At 50.2% G+C, this 13046-nt stretch overlaps 1 protein-coding gene across 5 annotated transcripts in view; it reads right to left on the bottom strand.

Moving 5' to 3' along the window:
- The window catches only part of YWHAH-AS1 (YWHAH antisense RNA 1), a 38236-nt gene that overhangs the window by 7201 nt on the left and 17989 nt on the right, over window positions 1-13046 (bottom strand). For 3 of the 5 annotated variants that reach the window (XM_034948736.3, XM_034948735.3, XM_055105800.2), the window contains one exon: window positions 11065-12112. The exons of 1 other annotated variant lie outside the window; for it this stretch is intronic. The gene's annotated coding sequence lies outside the window, so the exon portion shown is untranslated. Of the gene's footprint in view, window positions 1-11064; window positions 12113-12172; window positions 12866-13046 lie in introns of those variants that run through there. One more of the 5 variants, XM_063603423.1, reaches the window with a different exon arrangement.

Consider the following 13046-nt stretch of genomic DNA (forward strand, 5'->3'; position numbering starts at 1 on the left):
CCCATCGAATGTAAGCTCTTTGGAGGCAGAGAACACATCTTGCTCATCCTTGTATCCTCCACGGCAAGCACCCATCACACATTTGGTGCTTATTTAGAATTTATTGAATTCATTCATTCAGCCAACATTTATGCAAGGTTGAACCAATGTGGGCCTTGCCCTCCTCGTGGAGGGAAGCAGACATGCAAAGCAGCCACCATAGCCCTCTAGAAGAGGTCTCAGATTGGCTATCTGTAATGCAGTACAGAAACTGGCCGGGCGCTGGCCGAGCGCAGTGGCTCACACCTGTAATCTCAGCACTTTGGGAGCCCGAGGCGGGCGGATCACGAGGTCAGGAGATAAGATCTTCCTGGCTAACACTGTAAAACCCCGTCTCTACTAAAACTACAAAAAAAATTAGGCATGGTGGCGGGTGCCTGTAGTCCCAGCTTCTCAGGAGGCTGAGGCAGGAGAATGGCATGAACCCGGGAGGCGGAGCTTGCAGTGGGCCGAGATCGTGCCACTGCACTCCAGCCTGGGCGACGGAGCAAGACTCCATCTCAAAAAAAAAAAAAAAAAAAAAAGAAAGAAAAAGAGAAAGAAAGAAATTGGCCAGGTGCAGTGGCTCACGCCTGTAATCCCAGCACTTTTGGAGGCTGAGGCAGGTGGATCACTTGAGGTCAGGAGTTCGAGACCACCCTGGCCAACATGGTGAAACCCCATCTCTATCTACTAAAGATACAAAAAAAAAAAAAAAAATTAGCCAAGCTTAGTGGTGGGTGCCTGTAATCCCAGCTACTCGGGAGGCTGAGGCAGGAGAATCACTTGAACTCGGGAGGGGGAGTTTGCGTGGGCCAAGATCGTACCTCCGCACTCCAGCCTGGGTGACAGAGCAAGACTTGGTCTCAAGAAAAAAAGAAATAGAGGAGGGGGCTTCAGTCTGTGTAGGGCAGCTGGGGAAGACTGGAGAAAGGGGCATTTGGGCTGGGACTTGACAGCTACATAAGAGTTCTCCTAGCAGGTGAGGAGGATGGGGTGGGGAAGGTGATGCTGGAGGGCTGGGGGGTTTTGGCAACAGAACAGTCAAGAGAAGACGACTAAAAACTGAAAGGAAGAACTGCAGAGAGAGTTCCCCGACCTGCCTCACCCAGCCTGCCCTTTCAACAACTAGAGGTGAGTGCTAGCAAGTCCCTGGGTGCACACTGGAGCCAAAAAATGGCCCATTGTCTGGAAGCCCTGAGCCAGCCCGTCCCCTGGGGTCATGCCACATGAGGCCTTGCTCACCTGTCAGCCTTTGCTCTTCCTGGCCCCAGACGTAGGTAGAACAATGGCCTCTGAACACACCCAAGCTCCACGGTGGTAGCCGGTGTCTGATAAAACAAGTAGGGGAATGATCTCTTTCATGTTCCCTTTCTCCTCGGAATCAGAACCCTGCGCCCAGGTTCAACCTGCTGTTTCTTCACCAGGTGACCCTGCATAGGCTTTCGAAACCACCCTGACCCTCATCTGTCTAGCGACAAGATGGGAATCATCAAGACTTCGTTACGTAACTCGAGAAGTCGGTGTGAGAACCTGGGAGATAAGGGTTGTTGAGCTGGGCGCAATGGCTCATGCCTGTAATTCCAGCACTTTGGGAGGCCAAAGCAGGCAGATCACTTGAGGCCAGGAATTCGAGACTAGTCTGGCCATCATGGCAAAACCCCGTCTCTACTCAAAATACAAAAATTAGCCAGGTGTGGTGGTGCACGCCTGTAATCCCGGCTCCTCAGGAGGCTGAGGCTGAGAATCACTTGAACCCGGGAGGCGGAGGTTGCAGTGAGCCAAGATCGCACCACTGCACTCCAGCCTGGGTGACAGAGGGAGACTCTGTCTCAAAAAAAAAAAGGGGGTGGTGGGGCAGCATTTTGAGAACTGAGTCTGAGGAAAAGCCACTGTTACTCTTGTCTGACAGTAGTGCCAACTACCTGTGATCCTGAGTAAGTCCATTCACCTCACTCGACCTCAAGTTTGAGGGTACAGTGATGACGGCGTTTCTCCAGCTTTCTTTGAGGGATCGTGGTGAGGACCCGAGGCAGTCAGCTTTGCAAAGGTGTCTGAGTGGTGCAGGGTGCTCCCCCATTTTAAGGCAGTGCTGTAAATGCTCCCGTAATGGAGGCCAAACATTCTGGTTTTCTATTTTATTTTATTTTCAGACAGGGTCTTGCTCTATCACCCAGGCTGGAGTGCAGTGGCGTCATCACAGCTCACTACAACCTCTGCCTCCCAGGCTCAGTTGATCCTCCCACCACAGCTTCCCGAGTAGCTGGGACTACAGGCACATGCCACCACACCCCACTAATTTTTTGTAGAGACAGGGTCTCACTATGTTGTCCAGGCTGTCTCAAACTCTTGGGCTTAAGTGATCCACCCACCTCGGGCCTGCCAAAGTGCTGGAATTACAGGCATGAGCCACCATGCTCTGCCTAAACATTTTGCTTTGAATGAGCCCAGCAGGTGTATAAGGAACATGATATACCACTAGCTAGTCTGAAGCTTGGGAAAAGAAAGAAAGCAGAAAAAAGATAACAGCAAGAGCTTATTTGTATATTGAACCCCAAACAAGTGTGTGTCCATCAACCTGCTAGGGCCTGGGGACAGCCCTGGTGGAGGTGAATGGGGACCCCCACTTCTCAGAGGAGAAACTGAGTCTCAGGGAAGTTCAGGGACTTGCCTGGGGTTACTGAGCACACAGAGCAGAGGAGAGATCGAACCCGTCTGCATTCTCCCACCCCCTCCTAATCCCCTCCAGTCAGGCTGGGCTTTTCCTCACAATGAGATGGGGTGTGGGAGACAGAAACCCAGTGAGAGTGGCCTCTGTGGAGAGGCAGCCCTGCAGGGAAGGAGGCAGGGTGGGGCCTGGGGCCAAGCTCCCTGCACAGCCATGAGAGCCATGTCCCTGGTCTCGACTCCCCAGGGTCTCCTGCTCCTGGTCACTGCGCTGTTGGTGGTTGGCGCTGGGAGAACAGGAGCACTCCCTGGGTAGTCTGACACACAGGATGTGTCTCGCCTCAAAGCAGAAATGAAACCAGCACAGTTCTCCTTGTGAGACACCCCCTCGCCACTTTCGTCTCTCTCCTGCAGGAACCAGGAGAGTGGCTGCCACCACTGGAAGCCAGATTGGAGGACAACAGAGAAACTGGCCAGCTCTGGGGTCTGACCCATGCAGGGAGCTGGGTGTCCACCCCCCACTGCACACATCTTGGGATTGCTTTGTGCATACCCCCTTGGGCTGCAGGTCACAGTGATCACAAGATACTGTTCCTATTAGGTTTGATGATGTAGACTCTAAGGGAGCTGCCCCTTTATACAAGTCCCTGTGTCCCAGTGGAATCGCAGCCAGCCCATCGCCGCGGGAGGGAGATTTGTTTGTGGTTTATTCGCTCATTTGTTGTTTACAGGTTTAGTCACCGTGCTTTCCACACATACGTATTAACAGTCACCCATGTGCCAGGCATCGTGTAGATGCAGGAGGAAGGATATTAAACAAAAAAATTACACAAATAACGATTTTTAGGGTTGTGAAGTAATAAGTATAGTTGTGAAAAGTGCCCAAAAGACAAAGGAGAGGCCACTGTGAAAGGTGTAAGGGGAGCCAGGCGCGGCAGCTCAAGCCTGTAATCCCAGCACTTTGGGAGGCTGAGGTGGGTGGATCATGAGGTTAGGAGATCAAGACCATCCTGGCCAACATAGTGAAACCCCGTCTCTACTAAAAATAGAAAAATTAGCTAGGCGTGGTGGCGTGTGCCTGTAATCCCAGCTACTCAGGAGGCTGAGGCAGGAGAATCACTTGAACTCAGGAGGCAGAGGTTGCAGTGAACCAAGATTGCACCACCGCACTCCAGCCTGGCAAGACAGAGAGCGAGACTCCATCTCAAAAAAATAAAATAAATAAAAAGCCGGCATGGTGGCAGGTGCCTATACTATAATCCCAGCTACTGGAGAGGCTGGGGCAGAGAATCACTTGATCCCGGGAGTCGGAGGCTGCAGTGAGCTGAGATCACACCACTGCACTCCAGCCTAGACGACAGAGTGAGACTCTGTCTCAAAAAAAAAAAAAAAAAAAAAAGGTGTGAGGGGGAGCCTGACCTATTCTGGGGCCTAGGGAAGGCTTCTGAATGTTTCCATGGAGATCTGATGGAAGGCCAAGGGAGAGAAAGGGGCAGGTGCAGCAGGAGAAGGAAGCAGAACCAATTGCGCAGGACCGTGTGTGCTGCGGAAGGGTGTCTTGTCTATGTCTTGAAAAGAAGGAACGTCTAGAAGGGTGGGTGACCTTGGGCAAGCCTTCCTCTTCTGTTAGCCTCGGTTTCCTCATCTTTTCAACAGGGACATGTTTGCCCTCCTTGCAAGGTTGTTGACGAGCTCTTCAGTTAAGCACCTAGCACAGCACCTGCCACCTTGGAGATGCCCAATAAGTGGAGCCATTGGCCTAATGGTTGTGACAGAGGTGGGGCAGGAATCCAGGCTGCCTGCCCAGCTCACCTTCCAGCAGCTGCCCCTGCAGTCCCTGCCTTCTTCCAGGGCTGCTTCTAGGAGACACTGAGCCAGGAGCTGTCACTGGGCTGAACACATTGGCCCGAGTTCCAGCTCACTCTCTGCTATAGTGTTCCCCTGCTGTCATATCACTGCCCTTTGCCAGCCAGGTTAACGCAGCCTGGGAAAAGGCTGGGGTGAGTCTACAGCTACGGTCAGCCTTAGAAGCTCTTGTCCCCCCTCCCTCCTCCCACCTTCCACAGTGCCCCAGGCTCCAGCTAGATGACCTAGTCAGTCTTTGCAGATCCCTAATTCCTGTGATTAGCTGGGTAACCACGTACCCTGCAAGTGAGATGCAGGGTGGCACAGAGCTGGCAGCCCCAGGCTTGACCAGCAGTAGGACTACATCATTCTGAGAGTGCAGCCAGGTTGGACTCCCTCTCTCCTGATTCAGGGAAGGAGTCTTCCTAAAGCAGGAAGGAGCTGATCATTGATTGCATGCATGCCTGGAGCCATGCAGGATGCTTTACTTGCTACCTGGCTTAGTTCTTTTTTTTTTTTTTTGAGACAGAGTCTCACTCTGTCACCCAGGCTGAAGTGCAGTGGTGTGATCTCGGTTCCCTGCAACATCCGCCTCCCGGGTTCAAGTAATCCTCCCGCCTCAGCCTCCCAAGTAGCTGGGACTACAGGCACACGCCACCATGCCCAGCTAATTTTTGTATTTTTAATAGAGATGGGGTTTCACCATGTTGGTCAGGCTAGTCTTGAGCTCCTGACCTCAGGTGATCTGCCTGCCTTGGCCCCCCAAAGTGCTGGGATTACAGGTGTGAGCCACCGTGTCCACCCATACCTGGCTTAGTTCTAACAACAGACCCCTGCTGTGTGTCCTGTTGGCTGCATTTTACAGATTAAGTACCTGAGGCTTGAGGGTCACCCATCTGGCAAGTGACAAAAAGGCTGGATTCTATTCCAGGTCACCATGACCTTACCCAGCCCCCAACTCTGAGTGGCTGACCTTTGGGCTATGTTTTGTTGTATTTGGGATTTCATTCAGTTTCATTGTAGGAGTCCTGGAAACGAGATGGGGGAGCCTGAGCTTTGATCTCTTCCTGTGGCAGGTGGCTGCAGAAACTGCTGCCGCTCTTTCTCAGGAGTGTCCCAGGATGATCAAGCTGGAACCACCTCAGTGATGAATATGGCCATCCCCTTGTCCACATAGGGGAAACTGAGGCCCAGAGAAGGGAAGCAACTTGCCTGAGGTTACAAGGTTGGTCAGTGGAGCTGGGGCTCTCCTGGTGCCCTCCTCCATTGGCTTTCTATCTCACCCTCCCTTGCTGGCCTCTGTGCAGTCTCCACACATTGGAAGACCCCAATCTGTGTCTCCTGGACCTCTTTTCTTCATTGCATTCCCCCAGTGACCCGATCCTGAGATCCTAATTACCATCTACATGCCCACAAGTCTCAAGATCTCTAGCCCATCCCACCTCTGAATTCCAACCTATCAGTCCAGTTGCCTTCTTGGCCTCTCATTAGAGATTTAAGAGAACAGTGAACTTGATGTGTCTAAAACACAACTCTTGATTTAGCTCTGCACCCAACCCCCAGCTCTCACCCAAACCTGTTCCACCCACAGTCTTCCCGGATTTAGTAACTGTACCATCATCTACCCAGTTATTCAGGCAGGAAGCCTTGGAATTATCCTATATTTCCCCTTACCTCATCCCCCACATCTAACCCATTAGCAAAAATATATTGTAATCTGACCCCCCTCCCCATCTCCACTTCCATCTGATGTGACACAACGTTAACTGTCCTCTTGCACCCTCCTTCGCCTTCAGGAATGTATTCTCACAGCAACAGCATGCCCTCTTTAAAATATAGAACAGGCCGGGTGTGGTGGCTCACGCCTGTAATCCCAACACTTTGGGAGGCCAAGGCAGGTAGATCACCTGAGGTCAGGAGTTCAAGTCCAGCCTGGCCAACATGGCGAAACCCCATCTCTACCTAAAATACAAAAATTAGCCAGGCATGGTGTCACGTGCCTATAGTCCCAGCTACTCAGGAGGCTGAGGCAAGAGAATCACTGGAACCCGGGAAGTGGAGGTTGCAGTGAGCCGAGATCACACCACTATACTCCAGCCTGGGGGACAGAGTGAGACTGTCTCAAACAAACAAACATAGAACAGGTTGTATCATTCCCCTGCTTGAGGATCCTTCAGCAACTTCCCATCAATTCAGGATGAAACCTCAACTCCTTGCCAGGGCCCATAAGGCCCTGTGAGGCCTGCCTGGGCTTCCAGAAGTTTCCATTCTCCAGTCTCATCTCCTCCTACTCAGAATGATGCAGCTTTTCCTGTTTTTTGTTCCGTGAACACCCCAAGGTTGCCCTTGCTTCAGGGCCTTTGCATGTCTCCCCTCTTCCTGGAACCCTCTTCCCAAGATTGTGGCTTGGTTGGTTCCTTATTGTGGGTGTCACTCGTTGCCTTCTCAGGCCTTCCCTGACCATCCTGTCTAGAAAGCAGCACCTCTGTGTCCTCTCGTCTCTTCCCCATAGCCCTTAACATCATCTAAAATTTTCTGCATTATCTGCCTGCTTCTGCATTGTCTTTTCTGCTCATTGGAATGTAAGCACTGGGACTGTTTTTGGTCCCTGCTGTAGCCTCAGTGTGCCTAGCACGTAGCAGGCACTCCATGCATGCATGCTTATTGACAGAACAAACCACATGGATTAAGGGCCTAAGTTACAAACCAAGTGTCTTCGAAGTTGTTGTCCCTCAAACTCTTTTTTTTTTGAGATGGAGTCTTGCTCTGTTGCCCAGGCTGGAGTGCAGTGGCACGATCTCAGCTCACTGCAACCTCCACCTCCAGGGTTCAAGCATTTCTTCTGCCTCAGCCTCCCAAGTAGCTGGGACCACAGGCGCCCGCCACCACGCCCGGCTAATTTGTGTATTTTTTGTGGAGACTGGGTTTCACTGTGTTAGCCAAGATGGTCTGGATCTCCTGACCTTGTGATCCGCCCGCCTCAACCTCCCAAAGTGCTGGGATTACAGGTGCCCGGCCTAGTAACATGAGCTCTCTTATTATTATTATTATTACTACTATTATTACTATTATTCATTTTAGAGAGAAGGTCTCTCTCTGTCACCCAGGCTGGAGCACAGTGGCATGATCGTAGCTCACTGCAGCCTGAAACTCCTGGGCTCAAGCAATGCTCCTGCCTCAGCCTCCCAAAGTGCAGTGATTATAGGTGTGAACCACCTGTGCCCAGCCACTTATTATTTTTTAATCATTATTGTTTTGTTTTGTTTTGTTTTTGAGACAGAGTCTCGCTCTGTCGCCCAGGCTGGAGTGCAGTGGTACGATCTCGGCTCACTGCTAGCTCTGCCTCCCGGGCTCAAGCAATTCTCCTGCCTCAGCCTTGTGAGTAGCTGGGATTACAGGCACGCACCACCATGCCTGGATAATTTTTGTATTTTAGTAGAGACGGGGTTTTGCCATATTGCCCAGGCTGGTCTCAAATTCCTGACCTTAGGTGATCTGCCTACCTCAGCCTCCCAAAGTGCTGGGATCACAGGCAGGAGCCACCACGCCCAGCCAATCATTATTTTTATTACCACCACTATCATCATCAGTTTGACTTCTGGAAGAGGCAGCTGTTGATTCCTCTCTGCCTTCAAGTAATAATACTTATGCCACTTTTCACATTCAGTGCCCTTCAGTGGCTTCCTGTTTCACTCAAGAAAAGGAGAAAACCCCACCTACCTATCCAGCAACATGTGAGCCTCCACCTACCTCTCCAGCCTCATCTTGCATGCTCTTTCCTGTTGCTCACCGCCCTGCAGTCATACCAGCCTCACTGCAGTTCTTCATGTGATTTATGCTCATCCCACACCAAGCACTCTCCCTGGAATATGCTTTCCCTCCATCTTCACCTGGTGAATGCCTACTCTTCCTTCTTTCGATCTCAGCTTGGCCATTACTATCTCAGCCTTCCATGACCTCCGACTAGGGGAACCCTCCTTATATCACACTCTCAGAGTAACATGTGCCTCTGCTGTAGCCTTCATCACAGCCGTCAGTTTACACTTATTCCTTCAACTTGAATTAATGTCAGCCTTTTCTAATCAACGCTAAGCTCCACAGGAACAGAGACCATATCATTCTTTGCTCACCTTGGTACTCCTAACATTAGAACAGTGCCTTGCACATAGAAGATATCTTGTAAATAATAAATAAATGAATGAATGAGTAATGAGAAAGCCTTTGGGTTAGACGGTCATCCTTCAGACCAAGCCCAAAACTTCCCCAAGAGAAAATCTGCTGCCTTTGAATAAAACCAGCCTTTCTCACTGGCCTCCTGCCATGGGACAGAAACAGCCTTCTTGACTTCCAGTGAGTTCCGCCGGCTAGAGACGTGACCTTGGGTGGTCACAGGGTACCCGTGGAGTAGGAAAAGCCTTTGTCCCTCTAAGCTGAGATAGAAACTGGATATGAAACCACAATGCAATGGAGAAGTCTGTCTCATTTCCTGAGCTCAGCCATTTCTCAGTGCCAGGCACTTTCAGCTCTTCCTTCCCTCTTCAAACAGGGTCACTTACCGTGTCCTGATGGTGGAATCCTCTACTTTGGTTTTTCTGGCCAGCAGCATTTTCTCTAATGGGTTGGAGCAAAGGTTCTCAAAGGCCTACAGACCTGGGCCAGTCCCCCACAGAGTCAGCACCAGGACATGGTGAAATCCGAGAAACAGGGACAAAGTCGGGAGTTTTCATGAAGATAAATTAATTCTGAAATTGTCTGCCCTACTTTTTTCTGTGTCAGGATGCCCTTTCTTTTATGAAACAAGGGTGCTAGGAGTTGGCCATTTTTTTCAGTGTCCTTGTTTGTCAAAATCACCTATTTAATTTTCTTTTGAAATTTACTGGTCTGTGGACAGTGGCTGAGCCAGGATGAGAACTTGGATTTTGTAGTTCCAGGTTTGCAGTCTCTCCCCTCTGCCGCCCCTCCCTGGAGAGGATCAGATGCAGGGGAGACAGGAGGGCTGGCTGTAAATTATTGACGGGCTGCCATGTGGAAGTGGGGAAGCACTGGTTCTGTAACCAGGGAGCAGAGTCAGGGTCACTGGGTAGCAGTTTCAGAGGGGCATATTTCAGCTGGGTTAGAATAAACTCTTTGACAGGCAGGAATTCAACAATAGAATGGGCTACCCCACCCATGGTGGCCAGGCACAGCTGTAGCAGCCATATTTGGGCTGTTGGAGGGACTATCCCAGCCTGTGGGTACTGGTTAAGGATTTTGGCCTTGGATTCAAATCGACCTGGGTTTCAGCACTAGTTTTACCACTTTTTATCTGTGTGACCCGGGGCAAATCAGTTTCCTGCTGTTTAAAATGGGGGTAAATCACGCCTCCCTCAGAGTCCTGTGAGGATTGAAAGAAGGGGTGCCAGCCGGGCACAGCGGCTTATGCCTGTAATCCCAGTGCTTTGGGAGGCCAAGATGGGAGGATTGCTTGAGCTCAGGAGTTTGAGACCAGCCTTGGCAACATAGTAAGGCCTCGTCTCTACCGCTACTATTAATAATAAACTAGCTGGGCATAGTGGCATGTGCCTGAAATCTCAGCTACTCGGAAGGCTGAGGTGGGAGATTTGCTTGAGTCCAGGAAGTCAGCTGCAGTGAGCCAAGATCGCGCCACTGCACCCCAGCCTGGGTGACAGAGTGAGACCCTGTTTCAAAAATAAAAGAAAGACGGGGTGCCCAGGCCACAAAAGGGCATTTTGTGAGATGTGGGCACATTCCTGGCACATCTGTCTCCAGGGAGTTTACTAATTCCTGGGGAATAAGGAATGCCACTCTCTGGTGGAGAGGAAGAGACTCACACAGAAAAACAGTTTATGAGGCTGTGTGCAGTGGCTCATGCCTGTAATCCCAGCACTTTGGGAGGCCGAGGCGGGAGGATCACCTGAGGTCAGGAGTTTGAGACCAGCCTGGCCAACATGGTGAAACCCCATCTCTACTAAGAATACAAAAATTAGCCAGGTGTGGTGGCTCATGCCTGTAATCCCAGCTACTCGAGAGGCTGAGGCACGAGAATCGCTTGATTCCAAACATTCATTCATCCATATACCCATCCATACATACACCTACTCATCCAACTCGTGTTCATCCAAACATCCATCCATCCATCCATCCATCCATCCATCCATCCATCCATATATACATCCATCTATCCATTCATGCATCTATACATAAACCTATTGATCAAATTCTTGTCCATCCATCCATCCACCTATTTATCCAACTTCTGTTCATCCAAACTTCCACCTATCCATCTATCTACCCATCCATCCATTTATGCATGCATGCATCCATCCATCCATACATACATACACTCACTCATCCGTCTATACACCCATCCATCCATGTATCTATTTATCTAATTCCTGTACATCCAAACATTCATCCATATACCCATCCATCCATACACCTACTCATCCAATTCATGTTCATCCAAACATCCATCCATCCATCCATCCATCCATCCATGTTTCAAGCAGAGAACAAGACAAAATCACTGCATTCATGAAGCTTAAATTGAGTGAGGCAGGGCTTGCAGATATAAATCAAATAATGGTAAATAAGGGTAAAATTGTGACAGTGATAAGTGCTACAGACATAAAGGGCACATGGTGCTAGGAGAGTCCATCACAGGGCAATCTGACCTAGTCATGAAGGTCAGCAAAGGCTCTCCAAGTGACCATAGAACTGAGAACTACAGGGTAAGCAGGATTAAGTAGAAGAATTGGGGAGGAAAAAATGTTCAGGAAGAGAGGGAAGGGCACGCACAGTTCAAGATAAAGTTGGGAAGTAGGCCTGACCATGCAGTGCTCTTGGGCATGCTGAAGATTTTGATTTTTATTCTTAGAGGTTCTAAGCAAGGAGCAGGTTACAGGATCAGATTTGTATTTTTAAAAGATTATTTTGGCTGTGGTTACAGAAGATGGAAGCGGGGGATGGGATGAGCAAGTGTGAAAGCCGGAGGCCTGTGGGAAGCCAATGTAGATGTCCAGGAAATTCATGATGGAAACTTGAACTGGGGAGGTGATGGGGGGAGGGGAGGAGTGGATGGACTTGAGGGCCATTTAGGAGATAAAATGGACATGATTGGGCCATGGGTTTTGTGGGAAGGATAAGGGTGAGGGAGTTATCTAGGATGACACCCAGGTTTCTGGATAAAACTGTTGCCAGGCAACAGAGAGAAAGCCAGAAGGGAGTGGGGAAGGGGTGGGACACATTTTCCCTTGCAGTTGTTTTTATGCCCATGTTTGCAAAATAAAGGGTGTTGGAGGTGTGGGCGTGCACAGCTCCCTGACTGCCCACCCAAGGATAAGAAGACTGGTTTAAGAAGATTGCATGTTGCAGGGTAAAGGGAGCTAGGTCTTCCACTCTGGGCTCTGCATGCAGGTAACTGTGTGACTTCACTCCCCTGGCCCAGGACTCTGAAACAGACATCCCTCCTTGTCTGGCAATTTCATGGCAAAAAGCAGCCTGAGTCGTATTTGTCCACTCATGCTATTTACAGGACTCCTCCTTGGGAAGTTATTTCTTGTAGATCCACTTTATCCAGAGCCTGAAGGTGAAAAATCATCAAGTCTAGAATGTGAGATCTGAAAGGAATCACAGAGCCCATTTTCCCAATCTTCTAATTTTACACTGGGGCAGCCCCCGTGTCTGACCCATGTCTCTATGCTACTCTACTACCTTGCCTACAGGAAGAGAGGTTAAGGAGTTTGTCCAAAGCCACAAAGCTATTGGGCATAAGGAGGTGACCCCACATTCCTTTTCTTACTTTGGGGGTGGGGATTCTTCTGCAGCCTGCAGTTATTTCCTAGGACAGATGGGGCTAGGTAGAGCTGTGGCGATGAGCTAAGATCATAGACACAGGTGATGCTGAGCATCTGGGGGAATAATTCATCTGAAGCTGTGCCCTGCTGAGTTGGAGTCCTTTCTGACTCTTTAAAGATGCCTCTTGTCATGCACCCCGTCGTGACTCCTGAATATTCTCCTGGGGTTGCAAGATGCTCTTTGCAAAAAAAAAAAAGGAATGCAGAAAACCCAGCCCACCCCCTGAAAATGAGACAGAGAGACAAAAAACATGGTTTGAATCTCACTGCTTAGGTTTCCATGGTGGCTCCACTCTGCTGCCCTTCCCATTGGCTAGGTGTCCTGCTCCAGCTTTAGCAACAGAGACTCAGATACTCATCTCCTTCCTGATTGGCCAGGCTGTGCTGCAGTGCCATGGCAACAGAGGCAGGGGGACCAGTCCCTGCAGAACAACTTGAGTCACCATCTACCTGGGGTGGGCTGAGATCCAGAGAACTGCCTGTGGGGGATGGAAAGGGGAACAGGTAGCCCCCACCTAAGCTCACAGTCAGGTGGGAACCTCCACACCACCAGTTGCCCAGGGGTTTTGGAGGCTGGCGGGCTTCTCCTCCTCATCTTGTCTACCCTGTATCTTGCAGCTTCTTCCAGCCTTTTCTTGCTCCATGGGTCCTGTCTCCCTC

This window comes from Pan paniscus, chromosome 23 (assembly GCF_029289425.2).
Source record: "Pan paniscus chromosome 23, NHGRI_mPanPan1-v2.0_pri, whole genome shotgun sequence".
Lineage (NCBI taxonomy): Eukaryota > Metazoa > Chordata > Mammalia > Primates > Hominidae > Pan > Pan paniscus.